At 42.0% G+C, this 12,700-nt stretch overlaps 1 protein-coding gene across 2 annotated transcripts in view; it reads left to right on the top strand.

Moving 5' to 3' along the window:
* The window catches only part of ANKRD50 (ankyrin repeat domain 50), a 62,822-nt gene that overhangs the window by 32,799 nt on the left and 17,323 nt on the right, over positions 1 to 12,700 (top strand). The window lies entirely within an intron of this gene.

Here is a 12,700-nt window from a genome sequence, read left to right as displayed (position 1 = left end):
AAAGCCTGAGCTAGGCCTAGCTTCCTGTTCAGAAAGAAGGATCCCAACTAGTACTTGGACTGGAGCATGGAGCTTGGATAGACCCCCTAGCCTAGGAAAATGATGAATTGTGGTATTTGTAGTCCAAAAAATATGAAAATCACACACCTGGAAGGGAATATACAATGTTTGCTGCAAAGAATTCAAGCCTTCTCCATCCTGGTGCTCTTCAGGAATTTTGAATTAAAACTCGTATTGTTGTCAACAAGTATTCCTGCTTGGGAGTCTTTTTTGTCATCTGCCATCCCTCAGGCACTGGGTGAGAGATAGTGTGGCTGGCTGCTGTCGGTGGCCAGCCTTCCTGGGGGAGTTTGGCCTGTACTCCCTTGGCCTTGCAGGACTGGGCCCTTGCTGCCTCAGGCTGCGCCACCCCATCCTCAACATCCGCCACCTGGCTTGGAGGGGAGAAGGGGCTTTAGAAAGGTGTATTGTTGTTTTTAATTGTTATTATTTATTGCCATCAGGTTACATAGAGACCCACAGTGGATCTGAGGGAACAGGAAGGGGGATAGCATTGGAGGGGGCAGCCATTGAGGTGGTGCTGGGTAGGGGAGGGAATGGCAGTGGGGGTAGAACATGCCCATGTAGGAGAAGAGAGCTTAGATATTTTACATCTATCCCCTCTTTTAGTCCTACCCCCAACCAGATGGTATCAGGTGACCATATCAGCAAACCCTCGAGCCACACGGTGCTGTTGATGAATGTCAGGTCAGTACAAAATAAGACTGCCCTCATCCATGATGTAATTCTGGACGAGGGTGCTGACCTGGCATGCATTACTGAGACCTGGGTGGGAGAGGAGGGTGGTGTCCCCCTCTCCCAGCTGTGTCCGCCTAGGTACTCGGTCCAGCACCAATGTCTCAGGGAGGGGAAATTGCTATAGTCTGTAGAAGTTCTATCTCCTTGACCAGGCTTCCTATCCCTTTGAGAGGAGGTCTTGAGGGACTGTATTGTGTGTTGGGCTTGTGAGACAGATTAGGGATTCTGTTGGTGTACCGCCCACCCTGCGGCCCACCAACAGTCTCCCTGCCTGAGCTGACGGAGGTAGTCTCGGACCTGGTGTTGATGACTCCCAGGCTGTTGGTGTTGGGGGACCTCAACATCCATGCTAAGGCTGCCTTGACTGGGGTGGCTCAGGACTTCATGGCTGTCATGACAACTATAGGACTTCTCAATGTGTCATCAGCCCGACACATGAGAAGGGCCATACCTTGGACCTGGTTTTCTCAATGGGACTGGAAGATGGTGGTTTGGAAGTGGAGGGGCTGGTTATGACCCCATTGTCATGGTCAGACCACTTCCTAGTCAAGTTTAGTCTATTAGCTTCTTCTTCCCGCTGCAAGGGTGGGGGATCTATTAAGATGATCCGCCCTCAGAGACTAATGGATCCAGATGGTTTCCTGAATGCTCTAGGGGATTATCCGTCTGATATGGTTGGTGCTCTTGTTAAAGCTCGGGTCACCCTATGGAATAGGGAGATGACCTGGGTGGTTGACACGATTGCACCTAAGTGCCCTCTCCCTGCACACAGAGCCCAGACAGCTCCTTGGTATACTTCTGAACTGCGGGCGATGTAGCTAGAGGGGAGACAGCTGAAGCACAGGTAGAGGAAGTCCTGCTGGGAGTCCGATTGGACACGACTTAGAGCCCATTTTCGGACCTATTTCATGGCAATATTTCTTCAGCCATATTGCTTCCTCAGAATGTCGTCCAGCAGAGCTGTCTCGGGTGGTCCGGGATCTCCTTCAACCTGGAAATCCGAGTTTGCCATTCATTTTGACGGAAAAATCGCTCAGATTCGCAGTGGGTTGGACTCCACCTTTCCTGCAAAATCGGAGGAAGTGTCCAGTGTGCTGTGCTTAGGTCAAATATTAATGGATGAGTTTCAATTGTTGAGACCTGAGGATGTGGACTGATAGTATTTGGATCTGTCCATTCTACCACCACTCCACTTGACCCTTGCCCATCTTGGCTAATTGGAAGATCTGCCAGGGGGGTTCACATTTGGGTCCAGGAGACCGTGAACACCTCTTTGAGAGAGGGAGTGGTCCCTACCACCTTGAAAGAGGCGGTAATTTGGCCACTCCTGAAAAAGGCTGGTGCTTAACTACCAACCAGTGGTGAACCTCCCTTATTTGGGCAAAGTGTTGGAGCGGGTTGTGGCCGGGCAACTCCAGGCGCTGCTGGATGAAACGGATTTTCTGGATCTATTTCAGTTGCGTTTCAGGCCGGGTTTTGGTACGGAGATTGCCTTGGTCGCCCTGTACAATGACCTTTGCCAGGAGAGAGACAAGAGGAATGTGACCCTGTTGATACTCCTGGACTTCCCAGCAACTTTCGACCCCGTCGACCATGATGTCCTCTTGGATAGGCTGGCCGGGTTGAGAGTTGGGGGCACTGCTTTATGGTGGTTCCGTTCCTTCCTGGCTGACCGTGTCCAGAGGATGGTGCTGGGGGACAGTTGCCCTGTCCCATGGCGTTGATGTCATGGGATTCCTCAGGGCTCGATACTGTCCCCCATGCTGTTTAACATCTACATGAAACCGCTGGGAGAGGTCATCAGGAGGTTTGGGCTGAGGAGTCAGCAATATGCTAACAATACTCAGCTCTACCTCTCATTTTCTACTAGTCCAGGTGAGGCAGTTTCTGTGCTGAACTTGTGTCTGGACCTTATAATGGACTGGATGAGGGTTAATAAATTGAAACTCAGTCCAGGCAAGAAAGAAGTGCTGTTAGTGGGTGCTTGGCCGGACAGGCTGGAGGGCCATTTCCCTGCCCTGAATGGGGTTACACTCCCCCTAAGGGACAGGGTCCGCAGCCTGGGGTGCTCCTGGACCCCAGTCTAACTCTGGAAGCTTCATTTTGGTAGCTTCGGTGACACTGTCCAACCACCTCATCCTCTATTGTCCCCCTCTCCTCTTGCCTTCACACTTTCCTAACATCAGGGTCTTTTCCAGGGAGTCTTCTCTTCTCATGAGATGGCCAAAGTATTGGCGCCTGAGCTTAATGATCTGTGCTTCCACTGCGCACTCAGGGTTGATTTCCTTTAGAATGGATAGGTTTGCTCTCCTTGCAGTCCAGGGGACTCTCAAGAGTCTCCTCCAGCACCAGAATTCAAAAGCATCAATTCTTTGGTGGTCAGCTTTCTTTATGGTCCAACTTTCACTAGTGAACACACACAAAAAATCATCCTCCTTATCCCCCCCCCAAAAAAGCTAGAATTGCTGCCTAGCAGGGTAAGAAAAAATTCAGTGATTTTTTAAAAAATCAAATTGACTTAAATTGTAAAAAAATTTAAAATGTAAATCAAATCCACCCTGCTGCCTTGACTTCTGGTAGTGGAAGCTATTTCATAACTGCATTGCATGGGTGTAGCTATTTGTTCCTGGGAGTATGTTGTTGGCAAAGAGTTTTGGGAATCTTTTACAACTTGTTGATCCAGTTTTTGCTGAATTGGGAGCTCATGTTATCACTCTGCTGGCATTGTTCTTGGGACTTTTCTGAAACAGAGAGAAGCATAAAAATTGGCTTCTCAACTTATATGTAAATCCTGCTTGAGTTAATGAGTGATCTCAGTAAAACTGTCTTTGTAATTAATCTCTGTCTGTACAGCAGGTTGTATTTTTGATCTGTCTTGAAATTCCTTGGCGTCTTTAGTCATAGAACCACAGTCATGATGAAGTAATTGTATGGGTGACACCAGCGTCAACTTTAGGAGAGGAAGTACAGGACCACATCAGAGGGATAGCATTGGGGAAAACCTGTATGCATGTACTTAAGTCAGGCACTTAATTTATCATCTCATTTGGTCCTTAAAATCTCCTCCTTAGCCTCTACTCACTTTGCCTGACTTAATCTTTCTTCTCTTCATGCCAGTGGGTGATTAATTCTGTCACCGTGGAACTTTGTGGAAAGAGGGTAAAATTCATGTTTGCCTTCCATTGATTCAGTTAATTAGATTTCATAGCGAGAGCTGGGTGATGTAGGGCAAGGCATTTGTGTATTAAGGTAGACATGAAAGTTCCTAGAACTTTAATTTGTAATTTCCTGCATGGCAGGAGCTTTCAGGAGGACACCTTGTTTGTATGGCTTGTGAGCAGCTTTAGAGTCGTTCAAGTGAAAAGCGACATATTCTATTTGCTCTTTACATATGTGGTTGTAACCCTATAATAGTAGACATAAAACCTTCTTCACTAGCTCATAGTCCATCTGATTATTGCTTCTTTGAGATGTCTTATTAATTCAGACAAGGAAAGCAGGATTCAGAAGTATCTGTGAGTTGGTTGTGAGCACATAGCTCTTGCATTTATTTCAATGTTTTAAAGATATTGGCCTAAATCCAGTTGATAGTCACAACTGGACTTGGACCCATTAAGTGAACTGTTGAAAGGTGGGTCAATGCTAACAAAAATCCCATTTATTCATTGGGTTTACAAAACTGAATTCAGGCCATTGTTGTTAATTATTTACTTGCTGTGTTTATCTTGCCTTTCCTGTAGTGAATTCAGGTTAGTGTGTATGGCTGCCCCCATCCTCATTTTTATTTTCATGACAACTTTGTGAGGAAGGTTAGCTTAAACAATAAGGGCCAGCTCAAGGTCACTCAGTGAGCTTTGTGCTCAGTGGAGATTTGAACATGCATCTCCATGTTCTTTGTCTATCTATATCCAGTACAACATGCTGACTCTCAGACCCACTCTATAGATAGGAGGTTGCAAATAGAAATAAATAAATCATGAGTTAGTGGTATGCTTAAATTTCTTAAGCCTTTGTGTATGGCTTAATCAGTTGAATTAGATCCCATCTGATACTTGTCATCGCCCATTACTGAAGGTGGAGAATGGCAGTCCAATTATACAGTAAGAAACTTGTTCTAACAATTGGTTTAAACTTTATTTCTGAGTAGCGTTTAAACATATTTACTAAATATGGCACATAATATTTAATTGACCTAATCACAGAAGGATGTTGCTTTATAAGTTAATACAGCATGTACACATTCGGTGATAGGAGCCTTGTTTAGCAGTGTTTAAACTGCAGTACTGTAGTCAAGTTTCTGTTCATGACCTTAATTAAATCCCAGCCAGTTCAGGTAGCTGGCTCAAGGTTGACAGAACTATCCATCCTTCTGAGGTTGGTAAACTGAGTGCCCAACTCATTGTGGGGGCAATTTGTAGCGTGCATAATTAAATTGTAAACTGACCAGAGAGAATGGTTGTTGTGGGTTTTTCGGGCTGTTTGGCCCAGAGAGTACTTTAAGCACCGTGGGGTGATGTATAAGCAGCACACTTTGCGTGCTTTTGCTTTGTGTGATAATAATATCATACACACACGTGTGTGTTCTCTCTCCCTCTCCCTCCCTCCCTCCCTCCCTCCCTCTCTCTCTCTCGTACATACACACAACCCATTACACAACCTTTCTTAAAACTCACAGCAGTCCTGACTGTTTTTCCTCAGTGGTGAAACTGTAGCAATGTGCACATGAATTTGAACACTGAACAGTATTTGTTTAATCCGTGGTTGTTTTTGTTCCAGTTCTCTTCCTTTCTCCTACATGGGCTTCCTGAATCCCAGAAAGAGAACAAAGCTAAACATCTAGAACTCTTCACTGTAGCCAATGTGCAGGCTTATATGTCTTTGTTTACAGACTCTTTAGAGGTTACTTGGCAGAGTAGTTACTTTCAAGAATGGGAAAAGGAAATACCCTTATTTGCTTGTAGGGAATATAACTTCTTCAGTACTGAACAGATTGCAGTATTTGGATAGTTTACACAGCATTTAAAAGGTATTCTGGATGTGTCATCTATCAAGTAATGCAGTATTTGACCTGTTGTATCAGATTTATAATTCTTGACTATAGCAGTATTTTCACCATGTTATGATTACTATTTATTCCATTTTAATGGACTATAAATGTAGGCTCGATATGGTTGCCTTCAGATTTTAGTTTAATTTACTGTATACCTTTAAACAAAAACTTACCAGTACACAAATCTAAAATAAACCTTCTGTTTTTTTAAATCACTTATTTGCCACTCTATTAATCTGAGGTGGCTCCTCTCATCTCACATCCTTAGCACTCTTGGAATTAAGTCAGAGTGACCTGGAAGCCTGTTCTGTGTGGCACAGTAGGTACACCTACAGTATGTGTTCTATAAAGTACAGACGTGAGCAGGGAGAGCTGAATAACCTTACCCTCTCCATTTCTTTATGCATATGGAAAATGAGATCTAAAGGGAAAAGGCATCTCTGTGTGTCTTTCACGTGATCAAGAACTCTACTGTTTCAGGTTTGTCAACTGCCTGGTGGGCCATCATGTACGGAGGAAGTTAACGTCTTCTCAGGTCAGGAGGTCCTGAAGTGACAGAAAATTGTTACTGGGAGGCTATTCCAAAGTGACTCAAGGTTTTCTATACTCATTGTACCTGCTGAAATAGTTGTCGTTCATATAGGGAATGTTTACTTACAAGTGTCCACATAGCAGAGGGTCAAATCACATCCATTTCTCCCCATAGTACTTCACTCCTTCTTCAGCCATTATTTCTGCTCTTCACCTTGCCAGCCCCCTTTAGGTGCTCAGTTGGCAAAGTGACCTAGCATTGAATGAACTATTACTGTATCAGCTGAAACTATTTTTGGCTTTCACAGTTCTCCATGTAAATAGATGTGTATGTGTCTTGCATGATGCGAAGACCCTGCTGCTTATTTTGTTTTTCTTCCCCTCCGCTGCAAAAGAGAGAGAGAGAGAGAGAGAGAGAGACAGAGAGAGAATTCAGTAAAACAGGATTTTTAAAAATCATACTAACCAAAACCATGGCTTAAGGGTTACTTCAAAAGGACCTTGTTTAGGATAGGTTCACATTATCTATTTATTGAATTATTTGTCTAGGTAAAAGATGGAACTATGGTAGAATCCTCAACTCTCTTTCATCATGTTCTAAGTGTTTCCCTTTGAACATGCTCCATTCATAGTACTGAATATGTGTGCTTCATAATCAGACAAGAAGTGCAGTTACATATATAATTTATTCTTTTTTTATTACACAGCTGAAAATAAGTTAATAATGTATAGCATGGGCATATTTTGCAGAAGGAAGGGGCAAAGTTCATAAGTACATGCTTGAGATTCTAGGGAAGACTTTCAGTCTGAATAGAGAGTACTAGGTTAATTGTACCAATGGTTCGGCTAGATATAATGACATTCCTTGTGCACTTAGGTTTGCACTGCCAAGTGTAAGCAGAAAAATGAAAATTTGTCCTCTACAATTGCCTGATGCAGGAATTTCTAGCAGGAGTTAATCTCATGTGGATTGGTGCATACCTTATCTTACTACATGCAGCTGGCTTTTCAACCTGGAACTTGTTTTTCTGTCTGAGCAAATACCAGATGTTTCCAGCATTTAGGGAGTACTCCATAATAATGGCAAGAGCTTTCAAAAACTCTGGCTGCACAGTTTTGTTTATATTTTTTTGGATTGAGAACCTCCAAACCAATCCAGAGGCTATCAAATTTGTCCACTGCTCTAGCCCAAGGCGATGGTATGCACAGACAACCTGTTACATCCAGCAGACTGTCTTCCTTCCAGAAGTCAGACAGCAATGACTTCAAGCATCTCAGAGTACTCTTGTGGCGGAGTGTTGTGGGAATGCATGAGACTTAGAATGCACTCCTTACAGTCATATTGATATGAAGGGGTTGCACAAAATTTATTTATTAAAAGTTCCATGGTAAATTGTTAAGGCCTTTGAGAATCAGTGTGACATATATTTAGAGCAGAGGCAAGCAAGATGGAGGCCATGTGCTGCATATAGCTCCCAGAGATTGTCTGTTTCCCATTATGTTATCTTGCACTGCTAGCAAAATCAATACCACCACCCAAACTGCAAAAATTGCTCCAATGTCCAAACCATGTCTCCATTTCCTTTATAATATCTTCCAGTTTTTTTTAAAAAATGCAGCTCCATAGTATTGGGATTTGTAGTTTCTTTGTGATAGAGTCCTCTGACCAGCTCTGGTTCACGGTCTCACCAACATTCTATGGTTGAATACTCTGGCACCCTCTCACACCCCAAAATTACCACAATTGTGGTAACTGTTCCCAAAGTGTTGGGGGCAACCTCCTCTCTTCATCTCTGTGAGTAGCTGTTTATATCCAAATAGAACTGGTTAAAACCTCAATCTTAGTGATCTTGGGATAGTTATGGTCACCCACTCACATGTCTATCCTCACAGGGCTGTTGTGAGGATAAAATGGAATAGCTGAAAAAACGTGTAGTCCTTTGAGCTTCTTGGATAAAAATATCAATGAAACTAAAAACCTGTTTGAAAACTAGGCTTCCTCTGTTTGTAGCAGCTGAAACATACTCCTTTAAGTTATGAAAAATTGTATTGGGTCCCTGTAATTTTTTTCAACAGTGTAAACATTAGTAATCCCGATTTTAAAAAATAAAAATAAAAATCATATGAAATATGTTCTTTAAAATTAACACTGGTTAATGAATATTGTCCTTTGTTTATATATAATAATAATTATGCATTTTCAAGACAATATTGAAATAGCATCTGCACCTCAAAGCCAAATATCTTCAATAAATGTCTGGCTCTCTAAACGACCTGAGGCTATTAATCTATCATGGCTGTACTTGCTTGCCAAGTGTCAAGTTTCTCAAAGAAACCTATTTTTAGATCTTCATCCAACACATTTCTAACAGGCAAATTCATTTTAAAGCACTTCTGATATTAATTATATTTTAATTTTTTAAAAACCCTGTAAAATGCTTTGAGACCTGGAATGGACAGTTTACTGCCAAGGTCTCTCAGTCTATTTTCAGAAGCCCTCAGCAAGTGATTGGTAGAGTGCTGAAAGAGCAATACTCTCTTCCCAAGTTACCTGCTAAGTGAGGAGATGAAGGGAATGGCTTGCTTCCATCTGTTTCTGGCCCTGCCCAATGTTGTTGTTGTTGTTTAAAAAAAACAGCTGTCTTCGGTTTTACTTGCACATTTTATCGGTTGAAACGTTATTATCATCGTCATCATCACTGTTATTCATTGTATTTATATCCTGTCTTTCATCCACTGAGCTCAAGGCATGTAAATCTCTCTCTCTCTCTCTGTGTTCCACTTCTTCTACACCCAACTGCATTTTTGAAGTCAGTTGTATAATGGTTACAGTGTTGGCTTGTAATTTAGGAGGCCTGCATTCAAATCTTCACTGAGCCATTAAATGTGTTGGGTGGTCTTGGACCATCCATGGTCTCTTAGGCCAGGGTATCATAACTGGTTATTATGAGGAGACAGAACACAATAAAGAAAGGAATTACTTCTTCATGTTTTCATATATAGAATGTTAGGCTGAACTCTTTCCATAGCATATTAGTTTTTTTCCCAGTCTTGGGATGTTTTAAAATCAGGAAACATTTGAATAGTGTAATCCAGGAAGAGGTTTGTCATTTGACAGTTGGATGCAAAGGAAGACAGGACTTGTGCACTTTGAATAATTCTTGAGAATGTATTCGCGAAGGCTTTCACAGCCGGGATCTAATGGTTGTTGTGGGTTTTTCGGGCTCTTTGGCTGTGCTCTGAAGGTTGTTCTTCCTAACGTTTCCCCAGTCCCTGTGGTCAGCATCTTTGTTCTTCCTAACGTTTTGCCATTCTCTGTGGCTGGCATCTTTGTTCTTCCTAACATTTCGCCAGTCTCTGTGGCCGGCATCTTCAGAGGACAGCACTGTTCTCTGAAGATGCCGGCCACAGAGACTGGCGAAACGTTAGGAAGAACAACCTTCAGAGCACAGCCAAAGAGCCCGAAAAACCCACAACAACCAATTCTTGAGAAGTTGAAGGGAGATTCACAAAGTGCAGGTTTTTCATATAAACTTTGCTTGTGAGAATTCCTTTCTTTGTTTGTTTGCACACAGTGTAATAATGAATTAATTCAAGAATTGCATTAATTGAGTTTTGTTTACAGACTCTCCCCAGCGATTCACACACACCCTGTGCAACTGAATGTTTTGGTCCACCAGAGATAACTCGGACCTTGTTTACAATGTGTTTGCTTATCTTGCGATGAAAGGCAAGGACCAATCAAGAGTCCTTGATGATTTCCAATTTGATCTCTTTGCTTTGAACTCTCGGCTATTTCAGGATGGGCTCTGCATCCCCTACCTAAGTTGGGTTGAATTGAAATAAGGTCAGAGGCTGTTACCTGAAGATAAGAGCTCCTGTAAATAAGTTCTAAAGGGCAAAGAAGTAAGCAAACATTCCAATTTGAGAGAAATAACGATGAGGCCCAACAGAGGAATAACAACAGAACTTCATAGAAAACGTTCTGTTAGTGTAATGGACAGATTATGGGAATGTATTGATTATTGACAGAGTGCACCAAAGTTTCAGTGCAGTGTTAATGTAGAGAAAGATCTGGCAGTTGAATAGTTTAAAATCATTTTTTCATTCATGCAGAGTGAAAAAAATAATAGGTTTGATCTGCGTTTACCATTGCCAGTGAGAATTCTTATCAGGCTGCTCTGCCTAGCAGGAGATAAGTATGTGCATGTGTGAGAGAGATTTTGGGACATTTTCCCCTATAGTCTTCAGTACCTCTCAGACTGTCCTGAAGCATCCCACAGCCCCCTGGTACACATTTTGGGGGGTGTAAAGAACTAAAGAACTATTTTTAAGACGCTGTCTAGGTTTGTCATCGCTTTCCTCCCAAGAAGCAGGCATCTTTTAATTGCGTGGCTGCTGTCCCCATCTGCAGTGATCGTGGAGCCCAAGAAAGTAAAATCTGTCACCGCCTCCATATCTTCCCCTTCTATTTGCCAGGAGGTGATGGGACCAGTGGCCATGATCTTAGTGTTTTTTATGTTGAGTTTCAGACCATTTTTGAGCTCTCCTCTTTCACCCTCCTTAAGAGGTTCTTTAATTCCTCCTCACTTTCTGCCATCAGAGTGGTATCATCTGCATATCTGAGGTTGTTGATATTTCTTCCGACAATCTTAATTCTGGCTTGGGATCCGTCCAGTCCTGCCTTTTGTATGATGTATTCTTCATATAAGTTAAATAAGCAGAGGGACAATATACAACCATGTCATTCTTCTTTCCTAATTTTGAACCAATCACTTGTTCCATATCCAGTTCTAACAGTTGCTTCCTGTCCCACATATAGATTTCTCAGGAGATAGATAAGGTGGTCAGGCACTCCCATTTCTTTAAGGACTTGCCATAGTTTGTTGTGGTCCATACAGTCAAAGGCTTTTGCATAGTCAATGAAGCAGAAATAGATGCTTTTCTGGAACTCTCTGGCTTTCTCCATAATCCAGTGCATGTTAGCAATTTGGTCCCTAGTTCCTCTGCCCCTTCGAAATCCAGCTTGTACTTCTGGGAGTTCTCGGTCCACATACTGCTGAAGCCTACCTTGGACGATTTGGGGCATAACTTTGCTAACATGTGAAATGTGTGCAATTGTACGGTTGTTGGAGCATTCTTTGGCACTGCCCTTCTTTGGGATTGGGATGTAGACTGATCTTTTCCAATCCTCTGGCCACTGCTGAATTTTCCAAACTCACTGGCATATTGAGTGGAGCACCTTAACAGCGTCATCTTTTCAGATTTTAAATAGTTCAATTGGAATGGAGTATTTTGAGCATTACCTTGATAGTGTGGGAAATGAGTGCAGTTGTACAGTAGTTGGAGCATTCTTTGGCAGTGCCCTTCTTTGGGATTGGGATGTAGACTGATCATTTCCTATCTTCTGGCCACTGCTGAGTTTTCTAAGAGAAAAATACACTTCTGTAATATATTCTGAAGTGTTTCAGGTTAGGAAGTCTGTTTGTATTTCTGTTTATATCCTAATTAAAGAAAGTAATGGTGGGTATTGCTAGTCAAGTGCAAATTAAATTTAATTACTGTACACAAAAGTGGTAACTTAAAATTTGCTATACCCTTCATTTTTCAATTCAAACAATGGCATGAAATAAGTAGATAAAAGTAGAAAATCCAATTAAGAAAACAATGATAAAAAAGAACAGTGACAACATTGTTTGAAGAGCAATATATTTAATCCACAGAGAAAAGCAAGCACATTAAAATTGCAAATGGAAGGAAATAGTTCTTGGTGGTTTTGTGCTGCTTTAAACAGGGTGCTTACAGAAAGAGTAAAAAAAAAAACCCAAAAGAGTTTTTTTTTTTCCTTAGCTGAAGCCTGCCATAAAAGAAGGCAAATTCTTTGCAGTTCAATTATGACACTGACAAACTCTCAGAAACAACATTGCCTAAAGTGCTTAACGTTCTTCTGGATGCAACATTAAAGTCAGCACAATTTCCTCACTAATGTGTATCTGATCTAATTGGCACTTGTCCAAGGCTGAAGGGCAAATTTATTTTGTCACCAGCCGAATGTTTTGAGGGCAGATCTGTTTCCAGTCCTTTTCTTTGCACTGGGAAGATTAACTATTGACATGTGAATCAAGTACTGTAGTTAATAAGGCTCATGAAAACAATATCTTGTATTATATTGTAGTGCCTCTTTTCATTTCAAAAGAAAATGGAAAGCTATTTTAACCAACCCAAGCTTTGTTCAGATCACTGTCTGCTCTGGTACTGGATCTCCAGGATTTCAGGCAAAAGCCTTTCGCTTCACCTGCTCTTTGAGATGGTTGGAAGTGT

The sequence above is a fragment of the Pogona vitticeps genome, chromosome 5 (genome assembly GCF_051106095.1).
Source record: "Pogona vitticeps strain Pit_001003342236 chromosome 5, PviZW2.1, whole genome shotgun sequence".
In the NCBI taxonomy this organism is placed as follows: Eukaryota; Metazoa; Chordata; class Lepidosauria; order Squamata; family Agamidae; genus Pogona; species Pogona vitticeps.
The sequence above is the reverse complement of the archived record's forward strand: the minus strand, read 5'-3'. Positions and strand labels throughout refer to the sequence as shown.